Source organism: Micromys minutus (genome assembly GCF_963924665.1).
Source record: "Micromys minutus genome assembly, chromosome: 13".
Taxonomy (NCBI): Eukaryota; Metazoa; Chordata; class Mammalia; order Rodentia; family Muridae; genus Micromys; species Micromys minutus.
In genome coordinates, this window is record NC_137982.1 from 2,902,747 (window position 1) to 2,922,174 (window position 19,428).

At 46.7% G+C, this 19,428-nt stretch overlaps 1 long non-coding RNA gene across 2 annotated transcripts; it reads right to left on the reverse strand.

Moving 5' to 3' along the window:
* Positions 1-81: 81 nt before the first annotated feature.
* Positions 82-2,627, reverse strand: LOC308428600. 2 transcript variants are annotated; one of them, XR_013975292.1, is made up of 4 exons: positions 2,333-2,627; positions 1,952-2,002; positions 953-1,007; positions 82-529 (listed from the first exon to the last, which is right to left on the reverse strand). It is a non-coding gene; the product is annotated as an uncharacterized lncRNA (long non-coding RNA). The 2 variants fall into 2 exon arrangements; XR_013975293.1 differs by having other exon boundaries at positions 82-1,007.
* Between the last annotated feature and the right edge of the window lie 16,801 nt (positions 2,628-19,428).

Below are 19,428 nucleotides of genomic sequence, written 5' to 3' on the forward strand. Positions count from 1 at the left end.
TTTACCCTAAGGTGAAGAGTGCAGACAGCAGAGAAAGATTCCAGTCTCACAACGATTGACAAGTTTATTTGTGTGACAGCATCGTCTGTAGCCAGTTCCCCTCCTATATCATTCTCTCTCCTTTTAAAAAGTTTTTCAAGACAGGGCTTCTTTGTATAACAACCCTGGCTATCCTGGAACTTGCTCTATAGACTAGGCTGGTCTTGAACTCAAGGGACCAGCTATCACCACTCAATTCATAATTATCTTTTAAGGCCATGCACAGTTAGGTAGAGATGGTGAGGGTCCTCCATCTCTAGTGCCACTGCCACAGACCTCAGTTCACCAGCCTTAGAAACAGAGTCAAACCCAAGCCGACCCAAACTCAATCCCTAGCTTAAGACATGGGCTAGCTGCCAGGGTAAGTTTAGAGCTGCCCAAAACCTGCATGGGTAGATCTGTGGGATCCTGGTGAGGCATACCTCAGGCCCATGGTCAAAAATTATATCTGCACTCATCCTGATCAGACAAGAAGTAGACCTCCTTCTTCCTAGATCGGGAAGATGAAAAGAATAGATTCTTGTTATTTTCCCGGCCCCTCAGAATGTCTCCTAGAAAACCTAGTTTCTATACACACCTCCACCTCTAAAATTCCATCTCACTAAAATGCTGACCACACAACCCTTTGGTGAGCCCTAGAGGTTATCTGACATTGGGGTCTGGCCAACAGCTAAGCTAAACCCCAGTGCCATCCCACCATGTCTGCAAAATGTCAGGCTACAAACCATTCTTAGTGCTCACTGGCTCCTGAACACTGAGCGTAGAAATAGCCTCTTGTTCTTTGCCCCGAAGTCACAGGCACAGCTGAGCAGCTGGGCCAAGCCTGTGGTACTGATCTAGGACAGCGTCTACAGGGCAGCTTGTATACCATCTCATGTGTAGCACGCTCCACTGGGTCCAGCCTACCTCTTACCTCAACTGGCTCATTGCTGGGCTTCAGCATAAGCAGAGTTTAGTCACCAACTTTCCTGTACCAAAGAAAACAATCAATGTAGAGCCTCCTAACTCAGTGCTGCACCCCTGCCCCCGTCACTGTTAGCTGTCCCACTATGCTCCCAATATTCTGAAGTTGTGGCGCTATGGGAACCTACTACCAGGCACCACTTCTCCCGTTATCAGCTTCACTTGTCTGGGGCACCAGGCACGGAGACCCCAGTGCTGCTAGTGTAAAATCCCCGGAAGTGAGAACATGTAGCCTGCCTCTCTGGCACTAGGCAGCAACCAGTGGAGACAGACTTTGAAAAGCCATCGCCTCGGATCTAGCTGGCCAAGAACTCAAGACTCTACTCATCGCCTCAAAGGGAGGCTTTGTGCCAACTCGACACAAGTTAGTCCTCAGACTCAGGTTAGGAAATGCCTCCATGAGATTCAACTGGAAGGCATTTTCTCTTTTGCCATCCCCGGGCTGGTGGTGGAGCATATCTCAATCCCAGGCAGATCCCAAAGCCCAGCCTCTTAGTTGGAGTGATGGCTCAGTGGGTAAGAGCACTGACTGCTGAGTTCAGTACTTGGCAACCACATCGTAGCTTACAGCCATCCACAATAGGCTCGGATGGCCCCTTCTGGCGTGCAGTTGTACATGCAGAGCAGTGCTCATACATTAAATAAAAGCAGGCTGAGAAAGCCAGTAAGAGCACCCTTTCATGAAGAGCCATCAAATGACCTAAGCCAGTCAACAACTAGGAGGGACAACCCCACCTCTAGCTTTAGGGTAGGGAGTGTTAGGCTACAAATCATTCAGATGTTCACAGGACAGAACACTGAGCGTAGACATAGCCTCTTTCCTCTCTGCCACCTACTGACACAAATGTGACACAGCAGTCACACCTGCAACGCCTCTAGGAGCAGGGTCTTGATTAGCCAAGTGCCTGGGACCACACTATGACTGTTAATTTGAATCTTAGTAACTTACCCAAGGGCCCAACAGTTCGTCCTCATGAGCGCTCACTTTCTGGCAACGTTCCTAGAAAAGAAAACAACAATTCTGCACACACCTCGGCAAGATCACATTGGGGAACCGCATCAAGCCAGTGTTTTATTCCCATTCCAATGGGTCCATATGGGTTGTTGTAAAATAAAAACATTTACACCACTCCCTCCTCCAACTCAGCTGCATTACACTAAACAGGGTACTGTCTCGGATCTGGGTTATCTCAAATGGTATTCAGAATGGCCTGTAATAGCTATCCTTTCAAGAAGGATCTCCTACATCAGCATGCAGCAACTATAGAAAGACGCTTCTCCTGGTGTTCCTTAGCCCTAGGAAGGGGAGGGAGGCAGACTGGAGTCCTACCGGGTGATGACCACAGGGGCTCCCAGCGTCGGACAGGACCCTCGGCTTTCATTCCTGGGATTTTTAAGGGCCGTCTACTCGGCCCTCGGGCACATCATGAACTGCCCTTCCCTTTACTACATGGCCAGCCTGCTGCACGTGTTAGCGCGACTAGACTCTCAGAAGGAAAGCCCGGTGCATCTCTGTTACGATCGTCAGTCCGAGACGCAATCTTCCCGGTAGCCGGCCGAGAGCTATGAAGGGTCATTCGCGGCGTCCCAGGCCAACAAGGGAAGCAAAGACGAAAGGAACCTACACGCTGTCATGGCCGACAAGAGGTCGAGCCGCTCCACGCCACGTCCTTTATAGCATTGACTACGGCAGCCCGCGAGGGACTTCCGCTGTCCTCGGAGCGCAGCGCTCTCTAGTGGCCCCTTTGCTCCTCGCCGGGCGATTCCTAACTCAGTTCCTCGAAGGCTCATGGGCCTCTCTGTATTGCTTGGTCCTAGGTCCTTCCTTGCCAAGTGGATCTCAGAGACTTATTTCGAGTGTTGTCAAGCTCACAGGACTTTTCAAACGATCCGTGAAGTCCTGTGCCTTCTTACGGAACTCCCTGCTCTTCGTGGGGTCAGCCTTGCTCTCCAGGTTCTTAGTGATACCATAGCTTCCACACAAAGAGGAAGGACCAGCTCTAACTGACCAGTATGAGGAGCCAAGGAGGTGACCAATTGTTCCTCTTTTACAAGGAAGCTTTGGGGATGAGTTAGTAAAGGGAGTTCATGTATTTCAGATGCTGCTACCTAGCCCCACCTGGGGGATTGTCTATGGCTCTGAGGCGCACAGCAGCTTCTTGAAGGCTGACTTCTTCTGCTTCAGGACAGTGCTCAAAGACACATAATACACTCAGGTGACTTGCTGTGATCGGTGTTGTGTCCAGCACAAGTACAGATCACATGTCTAATATGTCCTGAAACTGACGAGGCCTCCTAGGTGATGGGGGTGAACTGTGGGTCTGGGGACACCCCTGTGGGCCTGAGGACACATCAGTGAGCACTCCTCTTTTACTGGTGGGCCAGGGCAGCCCCCTTGCTGATGGTCCCAAAGTCTTGAATCCTTAATATGCCTCCCTCCCTCACTTCCTTCTTTCCTTTCTGGTTTTTGATAGTGTCTCATGTAGCCTAGGCTACCTTCAAACTCGCTATGTAGTTGAAGATAAATTGAACTTTTGACCCCTACCCCCAACTTCTAACTACTAGATTTGAGGGGTGAACTGTCATGCATGTCACAAAGCCTTGAATCTTTACAGTAGATGTGAGTGTGGGGCCCATCTTCACTGTCCAGAGGGGAATTGAGACCTCAGGAATAGGAAATGTTCCCTAGTCACATGATTACCATGGTGATCTTGGGAGGGAGCCCTGGAGGTATTTCTGAGCAGCTGGGCTCAGAGGAAGCTCTGGTAGGATTCACTCCTGTCTTAAGGCCAAGAAGTTTCATGTGCCCACCATATCATTGGCTCTAGTATTTGTGACTGGGCTAGATCCCACACCAGAAGAGATCCTGCATTGGTCCTGAGATGCTAACAGGCGTGACGCCATCCCCAGATGACAGAGATGGAAGGAAGCAACTGTTGGAGCGCCATCCACAAGGTATAGCTAACCCAGAATCAGCTCCGACACCGGCTCCAGATACAGGCAAACCATAGCACAAGGCCAAATTCTCCTTCATCACAGACCCCTTCCAGAGATGCAGCATCATCCGGCATGAACTTTAGATCTTGAACCTGCTTACTATCCTAGAGCTACCAGAAGCTGCAGAAGCATTTCTAGTTCCAGCTTCTGAGCTAGGCACAGAGCCAGTTCTAGTCAAGGGTCAGTGGCAAGCAAAAGCCAGAGCAGCCTCTGCGGCAGAGCCGAGTCTCATGCTACACCATAGTTGGAAGAACTGGTCCCTTCTCTGTTTCCTGAGATGTGTGACAAGCCACGGATGCTTTTGCTTTAAGTGCATCGGAAGAATTCACTGTGGCCAGCATCTTAGGCTTTTCTTTACAGAAGAGTTTTGAGCTACAAAATCTCTTGTTATGTGTTATTCAGAGTTCTCCACGACACAGGACCAGTGAGATGTAGACATAAAGATATTTGGTGGGCAAATATTATTTATCTATTACATAGATAGATTTACGTGGATGGGGGATTGAGAGGATCTTATTTCAAAGAATTGGCTCTTACTGTATGTAATGGCTAATCTTTTCAAAGATTTATTTATTGTGTATGGTGTTCTTGCCTGCGTGCAGTGCCCATGGAGGCCAGAAGAGGGCATCAGATCCCTGAACTAGAGTCACAGATGGCTGTGAGCCCCCCACTCTGTGATGCAGTTCTTGGGTGTCCCTTAGGACCATGGCTCCTGAGGAGGGCATGGCCCCATGGGCCTCTTGGGTCAAGCTCCTGGCTTCAGATTTCTAAGTAGGGCGCTTCCCACTCTGAGAACATTCTCACTGGACTTCTGAGAAGTGCCAGAGGCGGTCATGAGGTTAATTTCACAAATTAGCTCATCTGTTCACATTGATGCAAACAAACCTGCAATCTCGAGGACAGAGCCTTCGGTGTAGGTTGGGAAAGGTAAGATACTGCTCCAGAGCCACCCTGCAGGTCAAGCAGCAGTCGGAGGCTAGGAGCACAGAGCTGAGCTGGGGCCACACGGCTGCTGACACTCACTGCAGGGATGGGCCTGCTTTCTGAGGTTTGAGCCTTGATGCTTCCTCTGAGTCTTGCCAGTACTGAGCAGGTGATGGCCCTGGAGTCGGGGGACTGAGGATAGGGAGTCGGCTTCCAAGGTCAGACCTAGGACTGATGGGCATAGGCTTCCTTTCTTCCTCCTCCTCTTCCTGCTTCTCTGCCTCCTTCTCTCTCCGTCCCTCCCTGTGTGTATGTGTGTGTGTGTATGCGTGTATATATGTGGGTGTATGTGTGTTGTGTGTGTGTATGTGTGTGTGTGTGTGTATGCGTGTATATATGTGGGTGTATGTGTGTTGTGTGTGTATGTGTGTGTGTGTATGCATGTATATATGTGGGTGTATGTGTGTTGTGTGTGTGTATGTGTGTGTGTATGCGTGTATATATGTGGGTGTATGTGTGTCATGTGTGTGTGTGTGTGTGTGTGTGTGTGTGTACACGCTCCAGAGACACTTCTTATATTCTTCCAATAAATTGATTTCAGATTTTACCTGGTTGAAGGCCCCTGTGACTGTTGTGTATCTGGGGAGACAGCACTAACTGCCTAATGATTTCAGGGAGCACCGAGGAGCCCATTTTTTGTGAGTCTTTGCACTTTGACTCTGGACAGTGAGACAGACTGTGGTCAGTTGGTACAGTCACATTTATACAGGTCACCTCCTCAACTATGTCCTTTCTGCCCTGTCCTCCTGCTCAGCTCTCTGAAATGAAAGGTCAGTCCCAGCCACCAGATCACATTTCCCTCTGGATGGCTGTGCAGGTTGGGGCTCTTCCCAGGAAGTGTTTCTTCCAGGAGGCCTCTGCCCTATCTGCTTGGTTCTAGCTGCTGCTGGTGAGAGACAGCCATGACCAGGACACCTTCTGACATCCCAGCATCTCGTCCATCTTGCACTGAGACCTGCCCACATTCTCCTCCTGCCTCTCACCCACCCTCTTCCTGATTCCTCCCTCCCTGCAACCGTGTGTGCTTGTGCCCTCCAACTCCAGATCTTAGGAAAGGGGCACAGAAGGCGCTGGGCAGGAGACATGCCTGTTCCCGAATGGAGATGTTCCACTGCCTCCCTTCACCTTTGAAAGAAACGGTCTGGATGAGTTGGAGTTCAGTATTAACATGACATGAATGTGGAGGTGACCCTGTCAGCTGCTGCTAAACAATTGTAACTGTGGCTAAAAACTTACTGTCCCACTTCAGCTAGTCACTGAGGGAATGTGGCATCCTCAGTGTTGTCTGGGCAACACACCAGGTGACGTCTATAAGCACGGGAACTCTCAGGACACTGAACTGAGTTCTTGAGGTCAGGGATCTCACTTGCTGTGTTCTGTGCTAGTGTTGAATAGGATGAGGAGACTTCTAGCACAGGACTGCTTCCTCCTGGAGAGGCCAGCATGGGTCCCAGAACTAGGAGTAAGGAAGGGACTGTGTGCCCTGGGAAGAGCCATACTTTGACCCTGTGTTCTAGGAAACCCATTGGCTGTATTCAGTATAAGCTGCCTCTGTATGCGGGAGAGGACCCTGGCACACTCCTCACGTGTAAGTAGCGAGGTTCCAGTTCTTATTTTAGTAAGGCCCAGGGGGAGACTGACTTCTCATATGGCTGTGTTTCCCACAGGGTGGAGGCATGTCACCCACTTCCATTTTGTGCCTGGGAAGAAGTTTGCCATTGCCTACTTCGGGGGCAAAATGGGTGATCACTACTGCCAGATGGTGATGCTCATGGGTGTTCCAATCTGTCTGAGTCTGAGCATGGATTCCTGGGCCCGGGCCAGGCCCATGTTTTCTTCTCAGGTCTGTTTCATTTTCCCCAGCTCCCAGAGCCCCTTTTGTATGTCCAGGTTTGGTGGGTTGGGCTGTAAGCATTTGGTTCGTTCTCTTTCTGCCCTTACATTATTAATCATTGTGCCTGAGTCTTTGGGCTCATTTTGACCTGTCCAGCACCATAATGTTTCCTGCACCCCTGATCTACCCAGTCTTTGCCATAGCTGTTCATGATTCTAGTTGGGGCTTATTTGGCCCCAGGGTCATTTGGACATCTGGATTTCTGAGCCCTGTGCTATGTGTTATGTGTTTTGGTGGTAAGCACAGAGTTATGACATCCCAAGGGTAGATCTTGGCACATTGTCCAATACCCTGTTTGGCACAGGATGCTCTCAGAGGTCAGCAGTGAGAATCTGGGAGAGCCATCCTGAGCCCCAGGGCTCTCACAGGGTTCTTCAGTGTGTCCTGGACCTCCCTGGCTCCTGTTAGCATCCTCTGCTCTTCTCCTGTGTCACTTCTCGCTTTACCGCCATTGGCTTGAACTTCATGAAGGCCCACTCTCTACGGTACTGCCTTGACATCAACCCGCATGTCCCAACCTCTTCCGGGTCTTTTCATGGATCAAGGAGCTACAGGACAAAAGCACCTGCCCACTGGCCCTGCCTTCAGATTGTGAAAAAGACTGTGGGTTGGATTTGGGGGTGAAGAACATAACTCTGGTCAGGAGGGATTCACGGTGCAGCCTTTTGAGACCCAGTATTGTAGGGGAGAGGCCTGGGCTAAGGATCTGCCAGGAACCCCAGAGGGAGCTGAGGATATCATTCTTCATGATGAGCCTTTCTTGGATGGGAGATGGGCTTTTATGGCCCAGAAGATGGGGTTCTACTAGGAGGAGCTGGGCCCTGATTTTCGGAGAGGAGTCCTGGATAGCTAGACTCTGTCTTCTCAGCTGATTCTCCTCTGTTGTGGAGCCCAGGGCTTTTGTCCTGGAGTGGCTGGGACAGGGTGGGGCAGGGCATCCCTGAACCCAGGAGGAGTGTCTGTGCAGAGATTTCCACATGTGTCTCCTGCTCACCAGAACTGGGAGGGTGGCAGGCCTGTCCTAGGTAGTCTCAGAAGGGAGCCAGTTTGGGGTTTTAAGTCCACACATACTCATTCAGTCTAATGCCTGGTGTTTTAAGTAAGCCTGAGAGCTTCCTCCTGGCTGCCCTCAGGTCTGGGCTGGGTAGATGCTGCACATAGACCCTCCTGGGACATCAGTTCCAGTCAGTGCCTGTGGCCTTTGGGAGGAGCTGCTCATTTTCAGCCTGGAGTGAGGCTCCTCTCTTCTCCTTGTGGGCTTGGAGGTCCTGCCCTCCTACCATTCATCTTCACCCCATCTGCCCTGCAGGCTGCACCCTGAAAACTGACCTAGATGCTCTGAGGCACTGCACGGTGTTTATGATGAGTAAAGAAGGTTTTCCCTTCTTTCCTTCCTGTTCCTTCAGTTCTGTCAGAATGACTCACAACACCTTTCTAACCCTTGTCTCCTCCTCAGTCACAGAAGCCTGTGAGTTGGCCAGAGATTCCTGACACAGGAGGAACACCTCAGAGACTGTGAGGCAGCAGGAGTGGGGATCCTCCATGTGCTTTCCATCTTGGCCACAGCACTTTGTGCTGAGAAAGAAAAAAGGTGGGGCCAAGTGCCCATCCCTCTTCCCAACAGGCCTCTGCCTTAGATAAATCTGGTCAGTGTCCCCAGGTCACATGTGTCACACAGCAGCTCATGGGCCCAGACTTTAATCTTTTAACTTTAAAAGTTTTTTACTGCGTGTACTTGCATGCATGTAGATCCAAGTGCAATTTGTGTGTGTACGTACGTGCACATGTAGAGGCCAGAGGTCAATACTGGGCGTTGTTTCTTTAGGTTCTGTCCACTTAAAAATGACTTAATTTTTTTTAATGTTACGTGTCTGTGTGAATGTATGATACATGTATACGGTGCTCATGGAAGCTAGAGGAGCACCAGGTCCTCAGGAGCTGGAATTCTAGGTGGTTCTGCCTGATGTGTGTGCCGGGGACCAAACGGGGGTTCTCTGGAAGAATAGAGCTGAGTCAAGCTACCTCTTCCACACCCATTTTATTTTCTCTCATTGGTCTGGAGCTTACCTATTGGATTTAGCTTTCTGGGTATTGAGCCTCAGGGATCCTTTATCTCTGCCACTTGGCGTTTGGGCTAGGAGTGCCTTCTACCGGGCTGCTGTTTGTGTGGGTTCTGGGGGTGAGTTCAGGCCCCACGCCTGTCAGCACTTCACTGACTACATTTCCTCAGTCTCACAGGCTTCATTTCTCTAAAGCATAGACCAGCACTTAGGTGTGAACACGATAACCAGGAAGGAAGGACTTTCGTTCACTTTCTCAGATCTTCACATAGGTGCCATGCCACACAGTGTACACAGACACATGGCCTAGCAGTGGAAGCAGGCAAGAGGGTTGGGGTTGGAGCCTTACATGATGACAGTGAGGGAAGCAAAGGGTGATCAGGGTCACAGGGAGGTGGGTGGAGTGGCTAGTGTCACTGAGGAGCGTGGGCTCTTGGGATGTCTCTAGTGGACCGATAGATGGTAGCCCAGATGTGAGGCCACTGAAGAGGGTGGGTGTGTGCTCTGTGCACACGGAAGGCAGGGCTTTCAGATGAGGTAGTTCTCTGGGAATTAGTGAACTTTGGAGGATGTGGCCACCTGGAGACACGTTACCCAAAAGACCAGATCTACCAAAACCTAAACAATAAGTAAACACAAACACGGATAAACATATACAGAACTCTAAACACAGAGAAAACACAAAAACATAAGCCAAAAGAAGGCAAGCAAACAAACGAAACAAAACAAGACCAAACAACGTAAGGCAGACAATGACTGAACCAGATTCTAGGGGGAGAGAAATGAAGCCCATTTTCCCACAGAGAAGTTCCCATAAATGGTGTCTAGTTGTTTTATATGCTGAAGCCATTTCTGTGCGCATTTCTGAAGTTATTTGTGTCAGAGTCTCCTCAGCTCCTTCTGACCACCTCAGAGGTTTGTTTGCTTTTCTCCTCGTCTCCTTTTCTTCCCTTAATTTCTTAAAGTTATGGTATAAAAACGAGATCAGGCCATAGGCTTATTTATGGACTAGGAGTTCCTTGTAATTAGACCAGCTAAAACTTATGGATCTCCATGTAGCCCAGGGAAGACATTGAACTCCTGATCCTCTTGCCTCTACACTCTGAGAGCTGAGATTGCAGGCGTGTGACACCACACCTGGCCTGTAGTTTCTACTGGGCCCCAAATCTCTCAGGATCAAAGAATAAACAGATTCAAAGGTGGGAATCGTTATGTTAACAAAACAAAACATCCCTTAGCATGTCCTCACTAAGACCCCAGGATCAATGCAGATGTTACTGTCTGCCAGCAGGTCCATAGCATGTGTTTTTAGCAGACTTTTAGAATACACCGGGTCACAAGGATGAAAGACACAATTGAGAGAAATAATGGGCCAGACCCACTCTCTGAGGTGTTGGTGGTCGAGGTTCAGTTAGTAAGTATAGAGAAGTGCCCACCATTGATTGCCTGGGCATGTGACTTAGGAAATGAACGGCAAGATCTGTTAAGAAGTTAGACTGGGGCTAGAGAGATGGCTCAGCCATTAAAGGCTAGGCTCACAACCAAAAATATAAGAAGTTAGATTGGCTCGACCCCTTTCTGCCATGTGCAGTAACAGGTATTGAAGGAATTAGGATGATAAGGTGTAGTGGAAAAAGAGTAAGTGCTTTCTAACTCTATGAAGAATTGAGTTGGAATTTTCATGGGGATTGGATTGATTGCTTTAGGTATGATGGCCATTTTTACTATGTTGATCCTTTCAGTCCATGAGCATGGGATCTTTCCGCCTTCTGAGGTCTTCTTCAATTTCCTTCTTCAGAGACTTGAAGTTCTTGTCATACAGATCCTTCACTTGCTTGGTTAGGGTCACATCAAGGTATTTTATATTCTTTGAATTGTGAAGGGTGTCGATTCTCTAATTTCTTTCTCAGCCTGTTTATCATTTGAGTAGAAGGAGGCTACTGATTTGTTCAAGTTAGTTTTATATCCAGCCACTTTGTTGAAGCTGTTTATCAGCAGTAGGAGTTCTCTGGTGGAATTTTTGGGGTCACTTAACTAGATTATCATATCATCTGCAAATAATGATATTTTGACTTCTTCTTTTCCAATTATATACTTTTGACCTCTTTTTGCTGTCTGATTGCTCTTGTCAGTACTTCCAGTACTGTATTGAATAAATAGGGAAGAGTGGGCAGCCTTGTCTAGTCCCTGATTTTAGTGGAATTGCTTCAAGTTTCTCTCCATTTAGTTTGATGTTGGCTATTACTTTTACTATGTTTAATATGGGCCTTGAATTCCTGATTTTTCTAAGACTTTTAACATGAAGAGGTGTTGAATTTTGTCAAATACTTTCTCAGCATCTAAAGAGATGACCATGTGGTTTTTTTCTTTGAGTTTGTTTATATAGTGGTTGGATTATGTTGATAAATTTTTGTATAACAAACCATCCTTGCATCTCTGGGATGAAGCCTACTTGATCATGGTGAATGATTGTTTTGATGCATTCTGGGACTCGGTTTGTAAGAATTTTATTGAGTATTTTTGCATCAGTGTTCATGAGGGAAATTGGCCTTAAGTTCTCTTTCTTTGTAGGGTCTTTGTGTGGTTTAGGAATGAACATAATTGTGGCTTCAAAGAATGAGTTGGGTAGTATTCCCTTTGTTTCTATTTTGTGGAATAGTTTGGAGAGTATTGGCATTAGGTATTCTATGAAGGTCTGATAGAATTCTTCACTAAACCCATCTGGTCCTGTTTTTTTTTTTTTTTTTTTTTTTTTTTTTTTTTTTCTGGTTGGGAAGTTTTTGATGACTGCTTCTCTTTCTTTAGGGGTTACGGGGCTGTTAAAATGGTTTATCTGATCCTGATTTAACTTTGGTAACTGGTATCTGTCTATAAAATTGTCCATTTCATCTAGATTTTCCAGTTTTGTTGAGTATGGGCTTTTGTAGCATCTGATGACTTCTTGAATTTCTTCAGTTTCTGTTGTTATGTCTCCACTTTTATTTCTGATTTTGTTAATTTGGATACTCTTTTTGTGCCCTCTCATTAGTCTGGCTAAGGGTTTATCAATCTTGTTGATTTTTCTCAAAGAATCAGTTCCAGGTTTTGTTGATTCTTTGTATAGTTCGTTTTGTTTCTATTTGGTTGATTGCAGCTCTGAGTTTGATTATTTCCTGCTGTCTACTCCTCTTGGGTTTATCTGCTTTTTTTTTTTTTTTTTTTTTTTGGTTCTAGAGCTTTCAGCTGTGCTTTGAGAGAGCAATTTGAAAATTTATTTGTAATAATAAAAAACTCAGGATAGCAAAACCTATTCTCAAAAAACAAAACAAAACAAAACAAAAAAAAAACTTCTGGGGGAATCATTATCCTGGACCTCAAGCTGTATTACAGATCACTTGTGATAAAAACTGCATGGTATTGGTACAGAGACAGGAAGGTAGATTAATAGAATATAATTGAAGACCCAGACATGAACCCACACACCTATGGTGACTTGATTTTTGACAAAGAAGCTTAAAAACATTTAATAGAGAAAGGGCAGCCTTTTCAACAAATGGTGCTGGTTCAACTTGCAGTCAGCATGCCAAAGAATAAAAATCGATCCTTTCTTATCTCCTTGTACAAAGCTCAAGTCCAAGTGGATCAAGACCTTCACATAAAACCAGGTACACTGAAACTAATAGAACAGAGAGTGGGGAAGAGCTTAGAACACATAGACACCGGGGAAAAATTCCTGAACAGAACACCAATGGCTTATGCTCTAAGATCAAGAACTGACAAATGGGAACTCATGAAATTGCAAAGCTTCTGTAAGGCAAAGGACACTGTCAAGGGAACAAAACAGAAACCAATAGATTGGGGAAAGAACCTTACCAACCCTACATCTGATAGAGGCCTAGTACCAACTTTACCTATGTTGATCAGCACCAATAGTTTAGAAAAAATGGTTTTTACCTGAACAACTGACTTGTTCTCAGTCACATCTGAGACTGCCTGAACATCTTGCCCATATTTCCTGATGGTTTGGACAATGAGAAGTTGTTCTTCTGTCCAGAGTGAGTTGTATTTATGAATGACCTCTAGAAGTATGTAAGGCTCTATTCTACTATCAAAGTTTTCTTTAAGAGCATTGGTAGTACGGTCTTTAATTTTAACACCAGGGAAGCAGAGGCAGGCAAATCTCTGAGTTTGAGGCTAGCCTGGTCTACAGAGTAAGTTCCAGGACAGCCAGAACCTCATAGAGAGATCCTGTCAAAAACAAAACAAAACAAAACAAAACAAAATAAAACAAAAAAACCCAACCAACCAAACAACTAAACAAAGAAACAAAAACAAAACCCAAAACACAAACAAAAATAAATACACAAACAACAAAAACCACCGTTTGTGTACAATTCTGTTGTTTGATGCTTTGATGGAGACCAGCTCCTTGTCCAGCTGACTCTTCACCATGGCTGTAGCAGTATTAGCACAACCTCTGCATCTTCCTGAGAAACATTCCTTTGGAAGGGTTCCTTTTAGCTTGTGTGTAGTGCTGCTTTTCTTTTGACCGGAGGACCTGTCCTAGTGTGGGGCACCTGAGGACCTGTCCTAGTGTGGGGCACCCCTTTTTGTTTTCCTTGTTTGTATCAGTCTCAGACCCAGTGCGTTACTTCCATTTGTTTGTTTCCGGTTCACCCTCATCTGCTCCCATGTTTGTTTCCAAATGTGAAGTTCTATCACACTGGTTTTACTTCTAGTTTTTTTTTTTTTTTTTTAATAGGAGTAGTAAAATCCACCAGACTTGCCATCAGGAATCACTGGCTGGATTCTATGAAAAATTTTCCCCAAAACTAAAGGCTTACTCAAAGAAGGCTTTGTCTCCTACAGTCCACTTATCTGGAGAGGGGACAAAGTTGGACAAATTGGCCAATGAATTTGTTTTTAGTCTTATGCTTACGCCAAAAAAACATTCCAGGAGCTGCCTGTCCCATGTTGTACTCGAGTTTCTGTTTGGCAACAGCTATGTACTTGCCCAGTTTAGCTTCTAAAAGATTCTGATCGTGTGACCAGACCAACATGCCTTGAGGAGCAGGCATCATGGAAGTGGGTGCTGGGCAGGGCAGGCATGCAGGACAAGCTGATCTGAGTTGGGGTCATAGGAGGGCCTCATTTTCATTTTAAGTTAATTCTTTTATTTTAAAGATTTGTTTTTCTTTATACCTATGTACAAGTGTCTGTGTGAGTGTGTGCCATACGTGTGCAGGTGCCAGAAGGGTGCACTAGATCTCCGGAGGTGGATGTGGGTCCTGGGAACCAAGCACAGGTCCTGTGAAGAGCCCTTCATTGTCGAGCCCATCCCTTCAGCTCCTCATTTTTTAATTTTAATTGTAGACGAAGGTGCTATTCACAGAGGTTACATGCACATTTTTACCACATTTGTCCCAATGGTATCTTTCATAACTGCAGAATGTCACAACCAACCAACCAACCAACCAACCAACCAACCAACCAACCACCAATCAACCAGCCAACCAACCAACTAACCAAATGAAATCCTGATGTTGATGTAACTGAGGTATAATTGATCAGCATTGATATCTCTGGGGCTTCAAGTCCATGTCTCTCCTCCCGTTAAACCATTTGTTTAGGTATGTGTCACAGTGATGAAAAACTGCCCATTACAAGCCATTACAAAGTGGCTGTGAGGACTTATGACTGGCTGCTCCTTTGAACAGTCTTGCTTCTGTGGGACATATTCATGGGACTGCATTTGCTGGCCTATGTGGTTGTGTGTTAACTCTTTAGATACCTACTAAACAAGAGACACTTCTCTAGGGGAGGATTCCACCCACACAGGGCTGGGCTCTCCTGTATAAATTATCAATTCAGATACATCCCACAGACATTCCCATAGGCCAATCTGCTTCAAATTTGACTCTACATGGTGGTAGTGTTCTTCTTTTGGATGGGTGAGGTTGACAGTGTAAGTGCTGTGCTGAAGGCTGGTGAGAAGTAGGAATATGGGTAGAAACAGCCAGAAAGATCTGTGGACAGACGATGGAGGAGTTAGGACATTGGAGGGGAGAGGGAAGAACTCAGCTTACAGTGGAGCACAGCTGCTGGGTCATGTCAGACATGTAGGGGAGGGAGGCAGAGAGGGCTGGACAAATATGCTTAATGCTGGAAGGTCTAGGAGGGTCAGAGAGGTGTGGCAACTTTGATTTGGGTGAGAACTGGGGCTTTAGGTAACACCTCAGGATCAGGGCTAAGCTGGTGGCTTCTGAGAAGGCAGGAACAAAAAGGGGTCCTTGTCATCTGGCAGACTCTAGATCCCTAGGTGGGCTACTTCCCACTCTGATAATACTCTTTCTTAGAGAAGGTCTCCTCGGCACAGAAGCACCCATGAATGCTAATTTTGATTTTTAATGTCTTGCATTCACTTCTACCCAAACACAATGAATGAGGACAGCATCCAGAGGGCAGGGAGGGAAACAAACCAGGAACACAGAACTGACTTGGGCGCTATGAGGCTATTCTTGTTGACCTCTAGGCTCAGCATATTGCTTTCCGCCTAGGATCCAGGAAGCTTCTGCTAATTCCTGCTCCTGCTGAAGAGGTGACACTTGTCTGGAGTGAAGAGGGTGGGACCCAGGTGTTTTAGGTCAGATTTTCGGACTTGGTGAAAATAAAAAACTGATGACAGATCTGCAGGGAGATGTCAGATGCCTTCTTTTATGTCTTGGTGACATTGTCTGGAAAGTGAGTGAGTGCTAAGGGGTTTCTCAGTGCAGTAAGTCTTTTGCTTTCTGGGGAAGTGTCCATAGGCTAAGAGTGGCTCTTACTCTTCTGTCTTCGTCTGGGCCTTTCCACTTCTGTGACCTGGAATCTACTCCCCCGCCCTTTTCAGCTTCTGCATTTCAGATTAGTTTCTATCTGTTCATCAGATGGGGTAATATTCAGAGTTTTTTTTTTCTTAAATTAAAAAATAAAAAAGGAGATTTACTTATGTTATTTTATGTGTATAAGCTTCTCCGGCATGCAAGTATGATTACAACATGTGTGTAGCACCCACGGAGACTATGAAGAAGTCACTGGATTACCAGGAACTGGGGTTACAGATGATTGTGAGTGGGCACTGTGGATTGAACCCAGGTCCTCTTCAAAAGTGCTGCTAACCACTGAGCCACCTCCATACACCACAGTCAGAATTTTTACTCCCCATAAAGGGTTAAACATGCTCGACCAGCTGCATAAAACTGGATTTTCTTAGAATTTTGACTAAAATATTGCAGTGTGTTTTATGACAAGACACAAGGTCACCAGCTGTCCATACATCTGTCAGTGATTGATAGTAGAGGCCAGTTGCAATTCCCTTGATTGTTGAGATCCCATCCTGGAGGTTAAGATGACCTGATCCAACAGGTACAGAGTCAAGGCCAGTGTCCAGGTACCCTGACTCCTCTAGTGACAAATCCATTTTGTGGAACCATCCATCTCAAAGCTGTGGCCTCCACATGGTAACCCCAAGTCCTCCACATCTTTGTTAGGGAAGGGTTCAGTAGCCAATCATACTCTTGACTATCAAGTCCTGGGGCCCCCACCTTCCCTCTCTACCTCTTTCACCCCAAACTTCTGATCTGAATTCTCTCTGTGTCCTTATAAAGAGAAAAGTGTCAGCTATGTTGGGTCTTATCCGTATCCCTGAAGCTCTGGTTACACAGGGAACTGAGATCAAGGTTGTAAAGAAAAATGAGGAACAAGATAGAAGCTGGAGCTGAGGCTGGGGTTGGGGGTTATTAATTTGAGACCGCCATGACTGTCCTGTTCTGTGGGGACAGTGACAGCACTGTTTCTTCATTCCAAAAGAAGTTTGGTGTATATAAATACTTAGGGGAACTGAAATCATCAGGGGAAAGGTGTAGGCATCAGATCCTTGGTCTGGCCATACCTCACCAGGGTACTGAGGTTATTTAAGAAGTGTGCAAGCTATCTGCCCATGACTGGTTATTTCTAGAGACTTTGTCTTCTTTCCTTCAGTATATGTCCTTCTGTTATCATCCTAAACATAAAAATGTGACCTGGTCCTTCAGGTGACTTTTCCCCTCTGGGTGGCTTAGGATGCTGACTTCATTGTGTTCCAATTAGAACTACTCTCAGGAGACCCCTGCCCATGCTTGTCTTTCTCTGTCTGCTGATATGAAGGAGTTGGCTGTAAGCAGGACTTGTATGCCTTCATTGTCTCAGATCCCTCCAGCCTTCACCGAGACTCTACCCAAGACTCTATCTCTATTTCAACTCCAGCCTGCGATCCCTTTCCCTGGCTCCTCATTCCATGTTCCTCAGGCTCTCTCACCTCCTGAAAACCCTCAAATTTAGTTTGTCATTCTGTATCTTGGGAACATGCCAGGCCACTTTCAGAATCGTGGCATATACCCATAGGGACACTGAGCTTTGTGCTGGAGGCCTGTCTGTCATGCTCTAACTTGGTGTTCATTGGTCATGCTCTGGGTTGGTGCTCAATTGCATGACAGGGACTTTCTAGCACATTGCTCATTTCTTTGCAGGGATAGAGCCTACACTGTCTACATTTCATGAACAGTGAGTTACCTAGTGGGAGGTAAAGTAGGAATGAGGGGACAGGACACACTTGAACAGGTCTTGAACCCTGTCATCTGGGATGTGTCTTTGAATATACATTTGGAGACTCAAGGAAGACTGTGGCCTCCTTGGTGGGCATGGTCAGGCAGGCTGTGGGCCAGGTTGTCCTGAACTTACAGTGTGAGCTGGTCATCAGCTCTACCTCTGCCTTGATGGTGTCACCTGCAGTATACCAGGAGTGATATAAGGTTCATTGTGAGCCATGTTCCAGAGCTGAACCTTGTTGTCATAAACAAGTACTGGCCAGGAACTTTGTCCATTGAACTATGTTAGAAGTCTTCAGAAAGCTTCAGAAAAACCAACTTGTGCTGGGTGGGACATTGCTGTGTCTGTGTTTGTGCCTTGTCATGACCCATCCTCACTAATCTTGGATGCTCCATCATCCTTGTGTACCTGTAATAGGAACATCTGATGCTACACTTGGTATCTCTTGAGTAACCTGAGGGCAGGTATTCAGATGTCTCTGGATTTAGAGCTGAAGGGTCTTTATTGCCTTTTGAGTTAATATGCTGACATCATTCAGGGCTCTGAGCGTGAGTAGGGAAGGGCTGGCCAGTGTCTGATGGAGAACTATGCTTGGATCCTCTGTTCTGGGAAACCAACGGAATGCATTCAGTTCGGTCTGCCTCTGGATGAGGAGGTCAAATATGACACCTTCTCTTCCTGTAAGCAGCCAGGAAAAAAGTTATTATTTTTTTTTTAAAGCTGAAGCTCAGAAAGACATTTGAGGACTACAGGGTTTGTATTGCGTGCATGGGGGAGGCACATCACATACATGAGCTTCCTGTCTAGGAGGAACTCGGCCATTGTCTGCTTCAAGAACAAGAATGGTGGCTAGAAGATGGTGATGCTCATGAGTAGGTTCTGCTGCTTCTGGGTCTGTTGGGCTTAGGCGTGGGTTTCTTTGGGAACTCTCATGGACAGGGATCTGCTCTGCCTCACTGCCCAGGTCCCTCTGGTTTCCAGGGAGCTGTTTCTAACATAGCTGGTATGTAGGTAGGAAAGGGTTTGTAATCTCTTAGCCTCTCTCATCCTTAGCTGTCATGTGACCAATCATAGTCTCCTTAGTCCAAGTTCACTTCTAACTCATGATGCCCTTGGCCATTGCCTTCCTCCTCAGCGAGCCTTTGGCATGATGTGCTCTGACAGCTGTCTAGGGAACCAGTGGTTCTTGAAATTTTCACAATCTTTGCTGCTGATGTCATAGCAGGGGTGGGGTCCAAAGATCCAGTAGATGGATCTGGGCACAGTACATCCCACTCCCAAAGAAAATATTCTAAGAACAGCAGTGCTGGTGGAGACCTGACCACCCCCCACCACCTCTAGCACCACATGTCTATCCCAAGTCCTGTGGTTGTTGCCACTCAGGTTTTTTTGCATTTGAGACAAGAGTTTCTCTAGGTAGCCCTGAGTGTCCTGAAACGCACTCTGTAGTCCAGGCTGGCCTTGAAATCAGAGATCAGCCTGCCTCTGCCTCCCAAATGCTGGCATTATTGGGGTGTTCCGTTATCTCAACCTGTGTGGTGTCTTCACTTAGAACTGGGATGCAGGAGCAGAAACACCCATCCATTATCAGCTTATGATTCTGGACCTCAGAGTCACTCAGTGCTGCCCAGACCCCCTCAGGTGCTGGCTCACTTCTTATCTTCCTTTCCTCTTTCCCTTCCAGCTGCCCAGATTCCTGTGCAGGACAGCATTCCATACCCAGTCGTGCCAGTTCAGCCCGGGGCCTCTATAGTGCAGAGGCCTTGGACTTTTCTTGGGGTACAGTATGCAGTCTCTAGGGGTTAGTCTCCACGGGGAGGGGCTGGTGCCATCCAGAACACAAGGGAACACCTGAGGTCACATGCTCTCCAGGAGGAGCCTAGAGGA